We start from the raw sequence: 10,367 nt of genomic DNA, 5'->3' as shown, positions 1-10,367 counted from the left end.
AACTCTAATTTATGAAGACAATAACAAATTGATCCAAGTAAGCCCTGAAGACTCTGTTCATTAAATCCATGAAAACCGCTGGTGCATTAGTCAACCCGAACGACATCACCCGAAACTCATAAGATCCATATCTAGTGAGAAACGCTGTCCTCAGAACATCCTGTTCCTGAACCCGAAGTTGATGATATCCAGACCGCAGATCAATCTTAGACAAATAAGTAGCTCCCTTCAACTGATCAAACAAGTCATCAATCCTGGGCAAATGATACTTGTTACGAATAGTAACCTTGTTCAACTCCCTGTAATCTATACACATGCGGAGCGAACCATCATTCTTCTTCAAAAATAAAACCGGTGCTCCCAGGGTGAAGTACTCCTACGAATGAAACCCTGGCTGAGTAGCTGCTAAATATGATCCCTTAACTCACGCATCTCCACTGGTGCCATCCTATACGGTGCCCTAGCAATAGGCGTAGTGCCTGGAGCTAAGTCTATCACAAGTCGATTTTGCGACTAGGCGGTAACCCTGGAATCTCCTGAAATACATCCTGGTAATCCTGTACAATTGGTATGTTATCCAATAATACAGCAGTCCCCTCCTCCTCCATATGAAACAAATAGGTGCTAGTGACCCCCTTAGAACGCGGCATAGCGACGACGTACATGTCCTGACCAGGTATGGTGAAAACAACTGACCTATCATAACAATCAACTTGGGCATAGTAATGCGATAACCAATCCATCCCAAGTATTACGTCATAAGTGTGCATGTCCAGGACCAATAGATTAGCTAGAAATCTGAGTCTACCAATATCTAGTGTCACAGGCCCATCACTCTCATATAAAATGGCTGTATCGCCCAATAGTGTAGAAATACCCTGAGGTTTAGTGCATACCCTCGTCCTCATCCCAGACAAAGCAACGAAAGTCCTAGCTACAAATGAGTGTGTAGCACCCGTATCAAATAAAACATGTCTATGCAAACCATGAATAGGAAACTTACCCTCAACAGCCTGAGGTGCCCGAACATCCTGTGGCATGGGGTTGTACACCCTACCATAGTGCAATTGCTGCTGCGCCTATCCCTGAAACTGCAGCGGTGCTGGTAAAGTCGAGAAGGTCTGTCCCTGAATGCGTGGAATCTGTGGAGCGGGTAAAGGTAATGGTGCCCTCTGTCCCTACTGCATATGCTGACCCTGTCCTGCTCTAGGACATTGCCTAGAATTCTGACCATACTCTCCATAAGTGTAACAACTACCCTAGAAAGTACCAAATGGCCTCCTCTGTTGGTCAGCCGGTGGCTGACCCTGTCCTGCCTGTGGTCCCCCATTCTGCTACCTCTGAATAGGAGCCCCATTCTGCTGAGCATCTGAACCACCCTTGTGCTTCTTCCAAGGCTAATGTCCCTGGAATTTGTCCCTAGAATTTGCCCCTGTCATTCTGTCGGCGTCCGCTCCCATTCCCTTTCTCAACTGACTGATTAGCAGAGTCTCGGTCACCCTGCTTCTCACCCTTAGCCTGTCTGAAGTCCACTGTCAACTGATACTGCTGTAGAGCGGTGTCTACCACCTGAGCATGTGTAGTATAAGTTGGACTACCTGTAATAGCTCTCTTGATAGACCATATCAGTCCCTTAACGAAACTATTGCGCTTCTTCTCCTATGTATCCACCTTCTCCGGTGCAAAAAGAGACAAGCGTGTGAACTGCTGCTCATACTCCGCTACAGTCATGTTCCCCTGTTGTAGATTAAGAAACTCAGTCTTCATGGCTGCCCTGATTGCATAAGGGAAATACTTTTCATCAAAGCGTGTACTGAACTGATCGTAAGTCAATGCCATCTTCTCCTCTACGGTGGTAACTGACTCCCACCACTGTAGTGTATCCCCAACTAGCTTGAAGGTACCAAGCATCTACTTCTGAACCTCCGTGCAATGAACCAAATGAAGATGTTGCTTGATATCCTGTTTCTACTAATGAGCTGCTCTCGCATCGGTGGAGCTTGTGAACTCAGGTGGACTCCCCTTTATGAAAGAACTCCTGGCCTTCTCCCAAGTATCAGTTTGAACAACTGGTGCTGGTAATGGTGCCAGCTGTACTTGAGGCTGATTCCGAAGTGCAGCGGTTACCCCTGCTTCTATAGCCCGAGTAATAAGGTTATTGAGGTGAGGAGGAAACTCTAGATCTCCTCCCTGATCCCGAGTCTGCTGAACTTCCTCATGCTCCTCATAGAACTGACCCTCACCCTCCTGACGCTGCCTACCGGCCGCTTCCCTCCGTTGCCTGTTTCTCTGATTGTCCCGTCTTCTTCTACCATTAACCATTCTGTTAACATAGAAAGTGTGACGACCCTGGTTTTTAGGCCAGCGTGTCCTGTGATGAACCGTAAGGATGATCCGATAACGGATCTGAATGCGGAAGCGAAAACAGAAAACAAGACTCTAAGAAGTCAAAGTGACCTTCCATGAGGTCGTGGAATTCAACAAGAACTGATGCGGAAGCAAAAGATAGAAAATATGACAAATAAGCCCCCAGGGGCAAAATAGTCATTTTTGAAAACTATAGATTCGGGTGCCACCGAGCACACCACTGGAAGGATAACGAAAAACTAATCAAGATGGACTTAAGAATCGCATGATTCGGAGTCCGGATAAAAGAGAAACGGCCTGACGAAGAAAAATGAGCACTTAAGGCTAAAAGGGTAAACTGATAATTATCCAGGAAGATCCGGGTGCAACCGAGCACACCGTTGGAAAGACAGCGAAAAATTAGTCAAGTTTAAAAAAAATTCACTCGATTTGGAATCCGGATGAGGGAGAGACAAGGGTTTAAAGTTGAGACGTCGCGGTGGCCCGATGAAAGCCATGGCGCCCATACATGAGCCCACCGGCGCACATGCCGGCGCACATGCCGGCGCCCAAAGACATGGCTGGTGGCAGCCCTTAGCTGCTACTACATTTTTTTTTTTATCTGCCCAGAACTGAGGCTTGAAACGGAGGTCAAGACGAGTTTTTCTGGAAAAACACGAAGAAGAAACCCCTCCTAAAATCGAGTTTTGTACCCAATAACGTGGACAGAATCGAAAAAAGCTCACTGTGAAATTCTCAAAATACCCCTAGATCAGAACTGAACAAGAGGGTTAAAAGTTGCTACAGTGACTGTCTGCAACTGAGAGCAAAAACGGGTTAGAAGATGAATTTTTCTAGAAAAACACAAAGAAGAAACCCCCCTCAAAATTGAATTTTCTACATGAAAAACGAGAGAATTAAAAAAAAATGAAATGTGGAATGCCCGAAATGCCCCTCCATGAAATCTGGTCATGGAGGTCCAAAAAGCTGCTAAAAAAAAAATAGAAAAGCTGAACTTTGCGATCGATTTTCGGAACCAAGACGACATTTTCTGGAAAAACACGAAAAAGAAACCCCCCCCCCCCCCAAAATCACGTTTTCTAAGCGACCATGTCAAAAGAAGAAAATAAAACCACCTTGAAAAGTCTGTACTACCCCTAGATCAGAATATGCAAAAAAAAAGCGAAATGAATTCACAAGAGGCTCAAAACACAAACGATAAGGTTTTGCCCGAAAACAACCATGCACGCAAACGTAACTTACGTATTTGGATGTACTACAATGGTCCACGACTTAAAAATAAGGCAAAAATGGAACTTGGAATGAAAACTCGGAATCCAAAAATACAAAATGGGATCAAATAACCGTTTGGCCATTGGTCACACTTCAAACATGATTAATAAGACCCTATGAATAAATGAAAATGGAATTACCACACCTAATGCAACCATTGTGAAGCAATGACTTGCGATTTTTTAAGATTTTCACAATATTTCATGAAGTTAAAAAATACATAGAATACAATATAATGGTCATTGGCCTCCGGCCTCATCTCACACATATCAAATACATTGAAAGAAGTGTACTTAAGTACACATTACATACATGGAATCAAATATATATATTTTGACATATAAGTCTACAAAATGACATTTCATGCTGACATTTGCATGAAATGGAAACTTGAAAGCTACACAACATCCAAGGAATGCTAGGCGTCACGAACTAAGTCTTCGTACCTGAAATATGCCCCAGTATCGAAGGAGTGAGTAACATAAAGCTACTCGTAGGAGATGAGCATGCATCGACCTAGCATTTTACAAATTTATCACCTTAAGGTGAAACATGTTAAAGGGGCTCATGCCACCTAACGTCTATGTCCAAGTGAGACTCGGGGAGCATCCTAAGCTACCTTAGAGTCTAAGTAACAAGAATCATGATATACATACGTGTATGAAATGAATCATGGTTGGGATAATCCAAAGAACACGACAAGAAGAATGCTTGAGCATAGATTAACATGAATTGCATTTTCAATACAATTGAACTAGGTCTAGAGTAATCCATACAATATGACAAAAGCATATTTGAATACAAGTTAACAAGAATCACATTATCCATACAATTCAACAACAAAAGAGCATGTTATACAATGCAACAAGGTTTAAGTTCTCAAAGCCATGAACTTAGAATCTAAAGCACAAAATAACAGTAGTGGTTCATGCCACCTAACGTCTATGTTATAAATGAATCAATAGGATCAATCCTAAGCTTTATTAGAATATCAAAACACGATTTTCAATATCGATGCAATTTAACGAACATTGGAACTTCCAATACAACGCATAAAGCACAATTTCGTAAAGTTAACATCCTGTAACTTAAAATGAAATGACAAATAAGAAACAACAAGTTACAATATCATCTAGTTATCAACTTGAAAATGAAATGTGAAATCAAACAAAGTGGGTACTCGGACGTCACGCCAGATCAGACCGACAACATAGTTACTTTAGGGTTACTAGCCCATGGGTAACCTCCCTATGTGCACACTAGACTATATAGAGGGACTATCCCACGTACTAGAACCACGTCCTAGCTATAGCCAAACAACGACATCCCCAAGTTTCCAAAATCAACAAGTTGTGCAACAACGCATATATCAACAGGAATATGCAAGATAATCAACTATCTACCAAGCACAACCAAATTATACATGCTCTAAGTCCATAACTAATATGATGTGATGAATGTCGAATCTTCTGTGTGTGATTCGTTACACGCTATGCATGAATGATGTTAAATACGAAATTTGCAAATCATTCCACAAGGCAACAATATATTCAATAAGGAAAACATATTCTCATAAACATATTCTCATAGCAACTATGTTATCCAATGCTCAAAACATAACCAAATGAATATACAACAAGTCCATGTCCAGGATTTTGATATAGAAACGACTTTCAAACACAATTAAATCCATTGCTCAATTCGATAGAATTTAAATAAATAAAAATAATTAAATTCCCTAGATTCTAATTCAATTCCAAATAACCTCAAATTAATACATATTAAAGAACATGGCATGGTCATCACCTATATCTATTCTAAAACTCAATTAGGTTATTAGAACAACAAAGTAGAACTCTAATTAAATAATGCTAATTTAATTACCAAGTTTCTAAAGCAACTTCAAATGGTCCACAATTAATATATACTAGTAAACAAGTTATGGCTAATTCAAATATCAAGTTAAAATCTTAATTAAGCTAATGGGACCACAAAATAGATTTTAATTAATTCTTTTAATTAAAATCTCTAGATTTTCAAACTAAACCAAATGCTCTCAATTTAACATATCTTAGAGAACATGCCAAGGACTAATGTAATATCACATTAGAAGCTTATTTCATGCAAGTTACACCTTTGTAAATTAAACTTTCACTAAAATTAGATATAAAATAAAAGTTGCAATTAATCCCAATTTAATATATGTGAACAACTATACCTAAGCTTAATTTTCTAGCATGCCACAATTCAATTCCAAATTGTATATCACCATGAGGATTTAATCTTAAACAAGGAATTTAATTAAATGAAAGGTTTGAAAACCTAACCGAATTTTCTAAATCAAATATATGTGAAGCTATATGGCATGTAAGTCAAGAATATCAAGTCGGAATTTAAATAGAGTGAATAGTGCAATCAGGGCAAATTAATTAATCAAATTAATTAATAATTACTAATTTTCAAAACACCTCCAATTACTTTCAAATTCAACTATGTTGAAGAGCATGCTAAGGCCTAATATAATATGTTAACACATATTAATTTCAAACTAGTTAAGGCCATATGAATTAATCTTTCACCTAAGATAAATATTAAATAAAATCTTTAATACTTATTCAAATGTTCCAATTTTAACACACGACAATGAGCATATCAAGGGGCAATATAAAATCATGCTACATGTTTAAACCAAGTCATGAGCAACCGGGAAAATTAGATCCCGTAAAAGAAAAATAATTAATAAAATCTCTAGATTTTATATTTAATCATGCAAACAAGTAGTATAAGCATCACAAGCATGCTATATAACAAGAATTTAAACCTAGAACATCCCCTACCTCAATTTGAGATGAAAATCTCAAATCCCCACCGAAACGAAAGTGCTCCGAATCCGACAATACTGAGAGGTTTTGTCGGGGACTACCCCGGGAACAAGAATCCGCAAGAAGCCCCATCAAAATCTCAACTTGACCCCAAACCCGAACTCGAAAAATCGTCGGAAATGGATTCTAATTAGGGGGAATGGTAGAGCACGTCAAGGGGAGCGATAAACGTAAAGGCCAAAGAGATTTCACTTAGAAAATAAAGTGGAGGAGAAGGTCAAAGGGTGGCAGCCAAGGAGTTTCCATGGCTGCCGGCCAAGAGGTGGAGAAGAAGAGTGAAAATCTGATTTTTCACTTTAGGGCATCCTATTTATAGTTAGTCTCAAAAACTGCCCAGAAAGGGCCCCGCCGGGTCCAGAAATGTGGATTTTAAGCAAACATGCTCAAATGGCAAAACTCTGTGAACAAAAAAGATCTAAAATAAGAAAATATGAATAACAGAAGAAACGGCGTCAAAAACTGAGTCCCAAGCAGAAAGTTATGCCCCGAACAAGTTCACCTCAAACCTAAACTCAAAACTTGGCCAAAAATGGTTTCTAATAAGGGTTAATGGTAGAGCACGACGAGGCGAACAGCAAATGCTAAGACCGAAGGATTTCTACCAAGGAAATCAAGTGGAGGAGAAGAAAGGGTGAAGGCAGCCCCTTAGGCTCCCATGGCTTCGAGCCAAGAGGAGGAAGAAGGTCTGAAAATCTGATTTTAAAAATTAGGGCAACAAATTTATAAAAATCTCAAAAAGTGCCCCGAAAGGACCCCCCGCTAGGTCCGAAAAAGTGAATTTTGAGTAAACGCGTTCAAATGGAAAAACTCTATGAACAAAAAAGATTTAAAATAAGAAAATATAAACAACGGAAGAAACGACGTCAAAAACTAAGTCCCGAGCAGAAAGTTATGCCTCGAACAAGTTCGGCGGCAACCGGGTCCATAAACTCTGAAAATGGAGAAAAATGACCAGAAGGAAATTCTATGAATTTACGAGTCAATGAAAAGTGAAAATGAATCCCGTACAAGGATCCAAGCTCCAGACGAGACATTTTTGCAATAACTTTAGTTAATTAAACAATGGTCCCTACAAAAAGGGTTAACTGCGAAATTGCCCCAGAATGAAAATATCTTCCAAAAGATATTTTCTTAGATGCCCCTGAAATAAAATAGCTTCAAAAGATATTTACAAAAAACACCCCAAGAAATGAAAAAGATTCTGAAGAATTGTGCATCTATGCCCCTATGGACACTAGGAGCAACCAGAGTACCTTCTTGCAAAAGTAAAGATACGTATTTCGAGGAAACCACTCAAGATGAAGGCACGTGAAGTCAAAAACCAACGCCGAGCATGAGAAGTGAGGTTGTGCCAAAAACTAACAAACGGAGATAAGACGAAATAGGGAAAATGACAGAATAGGGAAAAGACGAAATAGCGCATACTGTCCGAAATACGAAAAATGCGAAAATGACTCGATCCTCAAAGGAAGTCGTCAATTCACATGAAAGAATCTCAGAAACCAATTCTGAGCACTCGAGATGACACTAAGCGACACGAAACAGAGCTTAGAAAAGAAAATTAAACGAAAAAAATTCATTCGTAAAATTTCAGGAAAAAGGAAAGGAAGGTAAATGACCGGGTCGTTACAACCTACCCTCCTTAAAGGAATTTCGTCCCCGAAATTAAGAACATACCAAAGAGAACAGAATAATGACCGAACAAAAGGTCAAATCAAAAGACAGCTCATAAGCACTGAAGGATAAATCCTGAAGTCTAAAGATCAACTGAAGGAACGCGAAACCATGAACCGAGACAACACCTCATACGAACAGGCACGTTAACTCAACGTCAACTACCGAGAGAATCCCAAGAAAATGAAACGTCAAAACGCGATGAAGAAAGGAGTGATAAGACAGTACGAACAGCGACCAGAAACCGCCCACACTTGCTCGTCAATAAAGGTAGCATGACAGTATAAGGCACTAGTTCATATCCTGCCCCAGAAGGGAAATTTTTTATACAAATAACATCAATGTCAGAAATGATCATTACCAAAAGCACTACTGGAACCAGGCACTTGCGAGAGTTGGGGTAGCTAATCCCAAAACTCTTACAACAATGACACTGGCACCATTACGCTTAAGGCCTTAGATCTAGAAGTCACGAAGGAAAAGGAAATGAAACGGTGCCTCCCTGGCCCACGTCTCACTCCACCAGACAAGAATTGCGATTCTACACTCACATGAGCCTTACTCGCATCAATTGACAGAACAGACAAGAAGGTTCCCGACATGGATCCTTACAAAATGAATTTCCCCTATCCAAAGAGGAAACTCGTGAAACAAGAATGCATCCAAGAGATACGACAAATCCTAAGAGACAATGCCAAAACCAGACATAAAAGTAAACAACTAGCATGCATCATAACAATAGACTATCTACTCAAGGTGCCACATAAACAAACAGACATGTTATCAAATCAAAACATTTTATCAAGAAGCACATATACACATAAAGTATGCTTAACAAATAATAGATGTTTCAAAACACCTAAGCCTATGAACATATTATCGTACAAGACATATTATCAAACAAGGCATGTTATCAAGATACAAATGACATATCAAAGCAAAACAACATGAGTATGATATGCACCCAAAACCCGTCGTCCTAGGTATTCGAACCCGGACGCTCTGATACCACCTGTGACGACCCTGGTTTTTAGGCCAGTGTGTCCTGTGATGAACCGAAGGTTGACCTGATAACGGATCCGAATGTTGAAGCGAAAATAGAAAACAAGACTCTAAGAAGTCAAAGTGACCTTCCATGAGGTTGTGGAACTCAATAAGAACTAATGCGGGAACGAATGATCAGAAAAAGATCGAACAGGCCCCCAAGGACAAAATGGTTATTTCTGAAAATATAAAATCGGGTGCTACTGAGCACACCACTAGAAAGACAACAAAAATTTAATCAAATTAGACCCAAGAATCACTTAACTCGGAGTCCGGATGAAGAAGATATGAAACTCCAAAGTTTCATAAAAATCATATTTTTGGGTTTGGAATTAATACAGCAAGGGTACTTCGCAAGGGGTAAAAAGGTCTTTTCAGACAAAATTGGATGCAATTGAGTATACCGTTAGATAGACCGGGAAAAATTAATAAATCCAGACTCAAGAATCACTTAATTCGGAGTCCGGATGAAGAAGATATGAGACGTCAAAGTTTCAAAAAAACTAACCTTTGAGTTTAAAATCAGTGCGGCAAGGGTACTTTACAAAGGGTAAAATAGTCTTTTCAGATAGAATTGGATGCAACCGTGAATACCTTTGGATAGACAAGCAAAAACTAATAAACTTAGACTCAAAAATCACTTGATTTGGAGTCGGGACGAAGAAGATATGAAGCCTCAAAGTCTCAAAAAAATTAGACTTATTTTCCGGGTAAGAAATCTGGGCAGGAATAGTGTTTTAACAGCAAGCACCAATTAAATTTTTTTTCCAGAACCGAGGCAAAAAACGGACACTTAAACGAGTTTTTCTGGAAAAACACAAAGAAGAAACCCCCCTTAAAATCACGTTTTCTACCCGACTATATAGAAGGCACCAAAAAAATATGATGTAAAGTCCCTCAAATGCCCCTTGAACAACCTAGGTTAAGATAGACCCAAAAAGCTACTACAAGCATTTTTTTCCAGAAATAGCCAGAACAGAGAGTAAAAACGGGCTAGTAGATAAATTTTTCTGGAAAAATACAAAGAAGAAACCCCCCTCAAAATTGAGCTTTCTACGTGATTTACGAGAGAATTCAAAAAAAAAATGCAATGTAGAATGCCTGAAATGCCCCTCCATGAAATCTGGT

This window comes from Cornus florida, unplaced genomic scaffold (genome assembly GCF_030987335.1).
Source record: "Cornus florida cultivar Cherokee Brave unplaced genomic scaffold, ASM3098733v1 CherokeeBrave_3.0.0_Hap2_Chr05, whole genome shotgun sequence".
Taxonomy (NCBI): Eukaryota; Viridiplantae; Streptophyta; class Magnoliopsida; order Cornales; family Cornaceae; genus Cornus; species Cornus florida.
The sequence above is the reverse complement of the archived record's forward strand: the minus strand, read 5'-3'. Positions refer to the sequence as shown.